Consider the following 4510-nt stretch of genomic DNA (forward strand, 5'->3'; position numbering starts at 1 on the left):
GAGCGCGCCCGCGTTTCTACGGTAACGAGACGCTACAATGCAGTGTTGCCAGTTCGGACCGTAGTCAATGAAAATTGTATTTTATCCTCTCTTGCAATTCTATTTAATTCAGTCAGTATAGTATTAGTATAGAATAGACAAAATGTTAGTCAAACCCATTTCATAATTAAAACAAGGTTATCTTATTACTATATTGTTGTTACCTTATAGACTCAAAAATGACCTTATAGACTCAAAAATACATGTCTGGAATGCTTTGGTGTTTTGGGAGAGGGGTTGATATGATAAGGCAAAGTTGAACTGTTGGAAGAAGATGGTGAAAGCCATGAACAGTTGGTGGGCAAGCAATCTCTTCAGTACCACGCACACATGTTGGATGTGAGATTCAAGGGTCTGTGTATATATGAGGATGTCATCTCATATATACACATCGATGTCATCTCATATATACACATCGAACGAGAATTGTTGGTGTCTTCCTCCTGTAAGTCGCTTTGGATAAAAGCGTCTGCAAAATAAAGTAAAGCACACTAAAGTAAAGTAAAGTCATCTAGGTAGGTGTACACCTACAGTCCCAGTATATCATGAATAGTGTTCGGCCGGTGAGGTGGAGGGACGAATGGTGCCATTGTGAAGTGTTCTGCCTTGGATAGAGAGTAGAGGTGTCCTTGGGGTGGTGTGGTTTCAGGCAGCAGATCAATGGCCATGTCGCTTGGTCAGTGAGCTGGAAGTTGTGCAGCCTTGGAAGGATTGAAGACAGTGGCCAGGTCATGATCGCAGGATTTTACGTTGTCAAGGACGGGACATGGAGGTGTGGGTGTGCCATCGGTGGTTGTGGAGGGCTGTGGCTGAAGGCAGTGACCAGGACAAATGGGGTTTGTCAATGGCCAGCCATGGGAATCCCAGGAGTGGAGGTGACGTTTGAAAAGATAAGACAGAGGAAGGACAGAAACGAGACAGGTCACAAACACATTCAAACTTATAAACCATATTCAGTCTCATTTTTATTTGTCCACAATATTAGGTGATGTATTTCATCACTTGACCAGCATTTACGTCTAGTCCCATTTTAACCAGATAAAAAGTTTTGTTGATTTTGTTGATGAAAACAACACCACACACACCCGATCACCACCACCTGAGTACCATCACACGCCACACCCACCTGGCACCTGTTTAACACCTGGTCATATGACCATTTGGAGTTCAGAGAGAGGGTAAATGATGGCTCTCTCTGTGTGAACGGTACTCTTTAGATACAGCACCTACCGAGTGAGTTGTCCCGCTGTTGTTTTGTGTGTGTTTAAATAAAACTGTACTTTTATCTGCACCTGGGTCTTCATCTTCCTCATTTCCCGGTGGCATCACAGATGGCACTTGTTAGATAGGCAAAATATGCAAAAACATCCCTATTAAAACAGTAAAATGTTCAGATTGAGAATACCATTAAAAACCGTCTCGATATAATATTGTGTCTTAAAGAAGTACCTTTCATTTTTAGTGTAAAAATTTGCCTTGTGTGTAAAGTTCAAAAAGAAAATATCCTCACCAGTATTTTGATAGATGATATTCATGACGACAACAACAAATGATCTCATCTGAACAATAAATTATCTCACCTTATCTCATTTCATTTTCTGGTGTTTTTTTTGTGTAGGCCTTTTGGTTTCTGAAACTAAGCTTTCCACCTCTGCCAACAACATATGTAATCTGACATGAATGAAAACACTATAAGAGGTTTTTGTGCAGCTAGTGACACAAAGCATGCAGAAAATGAAAATGCCTCTGCAATGTTAAACTGAATAAAAGTGGTGTATGAATGTGTTATTGTGTGGTATGTTCATCATTTTGTTCACGTAACCACTGAGATGTCAGCATTAGAAGTTCTAAAAACAGAAATTCCAAGTAGGAATTGCTCAGATGTCCTAATGCAAATCCTCCTGTTCGACAAAAAGACACCATTTTCACATTTCTCCCTAAATCTATCATTTTAAAGCCACTGTGGGATTTTCAAAAAGGCTGAAAGGATGAAAGAAGAATTTTTCAGTGTCTACTTTGTCAAACTGTGGTGCTATCATTAACATGGGCCAATTAAGTAAGTCGTTTTGCAGAGAAGACTTTGAATTTTGTCCAATTAAAGCTAAAGTTTAGACCCCCTAGTGTATGAAGTGGTTAGTGCAGTTCTGAGTTAATGCTTTAAATCTTTGTGTCTAGACCTTGGCACTCTTGATTTACTGTTTAAGAGGAGAACTGTTTTACTTTTCAATTAAAATAGCATAAGAACAACTCTTCTGGCTGGGAAATTGCAATAAATATTTATTAATCTGTGGTCTTGTCCTTTGGATTAATTTGTGGTCATGATTATTCCAAAAATAAAACCCTTTTTATTCAGCAACCATGTTTTCGGTATGTCCTTGTCACTATAGTGTCATAACTAGTGAGTTCCAAAACTTATGCTAATCCTTTGCAAAGTATCCTGTTTTGGTAGAAAGGTGGTTTAAGTTCAAAAGTATTTTTATAATTATATTTAGATTTCAACATTATGTAAATAATGCACTCTCAAAAGAGCAATGGGAACAAGGGTTCAAGGTAATAAAGGAACAAAAAATATGTTTATTTCCATAAATTTAAAACTAAAAATAAATATAAAGAGGAAAAAAATATTTTCATGAACTAAAATTAACCTTTAATTGAAATGAAAATGAAAAATATTACTGAAAAAAAAAGAACTTTGTCTAGTTTAATAAGGGCTTAAAAAGAACACACACATTTGAACAGAGTAGAAACACTAATGAATGCTGTAAAAGCCATGATTGCATCCCAGTGTTGCACTGTGCCCAAAACCCCCCAAATTGATTCGGAATTGCTTGTCTTGCAATCACGCTCATTTGTATTCATCATATTCATCTTTCACTCAGTGAGCAACTGCTGAAAAATACAATGAGAACTTTGAGAGAGAAGCCTCATTCAAATATAATCAATTGTCTTCAATAAACCGATAGCTTTGCTTGACTGGCTTTTAAAAACATGTTTGCCCATAATGTTGCATGCTGTACAATTGTAAGTAATTGCTCTGCAATTGATTCAGTGAAGTGGTGTGACCAAGCAAAACTTAAGAAATCCTATAAACCACAGAGAGATTAAAATAACAAGACTTACTCTGTATAGTAATGGTCTAAATCAGCACCCAAGAAACTTGGAAATCTTTGTATTCACAAGGGAGCAGCGGTGTCACTGTGGTAACACTATAAAAAACGCATTTACATTTCATTTTGATGTTGTGGGTTTGTTGGCATATGTCTATAATGAACAATAAGTTCTAATATGGAACTGTTTCACAAAGTTTCCCATTAGAAATTGGGACACTGTATTTAAAGTGTTTAAACTGTTTAATATTAAATGTGAAAGACTTAGTTAATCTTTTGCTAATACAGTTTGAGAAGTTCTGTCCAGATTTAGATGTCACAAATAGTCTCAGAAATCTTTTTATACATATGCAATTTCAAACATTATTTAAAACAGATACAAACATGAAACATACTATGCATGAAAATATACATAATGCAATCAATGCAGAAATGATCAATTAAATGATTGCAGATGAACACATTTTCAAAAACTTAGTTAGTCCCTTGCCCTTACATTTCATTACATACCAAATAACAAAATGACATTGCATTTGAGTCACTGCACTAATAATGATTGACATATAAATATGTAATAACAACTCTGTTATCAGAAGGGAATAAATAGCTGAAAGCCTTGGAACATAATTAGTTTTTTACAGAGCTTGTTAAAACTTATTAAAACTAAATTATGAAAAGATGTTTTTTTTTATTTGTTACAGCAAATTGTATTCTCACTCACCATCCTTGATCCAGATGTGGGTCATGGCTGCTGGAGCCCAACATGGGACACTGGGTGCAGGGGGGGTGCAAGAGCAAATTGTACATTTCTTTTCAATTCAGCAGAGACTGATCCAGAGAATAAAATTATTCACTGTCAGAAAAGCTTGTCACCGCTCATCACATATTGTTTGAGCTACTTTGAGAATTTCAAGGTTCTCTCGAGCAGTAGAGGTGAGAAATGTCTGCTTCTTCTACACTGTCTGTGACATGTCCTTTGCACTAATTAAACTTTTTCTCATCATGCTTTAGAGCAGCAGTTTCTGTTCACCAAAGAATTGGGTTATGAAAAGGAGGTATAGATTACTGGGCTTTTGATATTTAAAAGACGAGCATATATTCCTGCGTGCTGTCCATCGGCCTTAAAAATAACAGACTGAGAGCAGTTATGTGAAAGTATAGAGTAATAGAGAAATAAGATATCAGGGTACTGAACTCCGGTTTACCATCAGAGTGTCAGGATTGGCTCCAGGTGATCGCGACAGCTGAAGCCAATTCTGACCTCCTATCAGAGACTGTAACATTTTCGTGGACCCTGTGCACGAACTTGAGTTTGTTTGGTGCTTTGAGTTCTGTATACCGCCACACGCCACACATTGTCTGCG

This window comes from Denticeps clupeoides, chromosome 12 (assembly GCF_900700375.1).
Source record: "Denticeps clupeoides chromosome 12, fDenClu1.1, whole genome shotgun sequence".
Taxonomy (NCBI): Eukaryota; Metazoa; Chordata; class Actinopteri; order Clupeiformes; family Denticipitidae; genus Denticeps; species Denticeps clupeoides.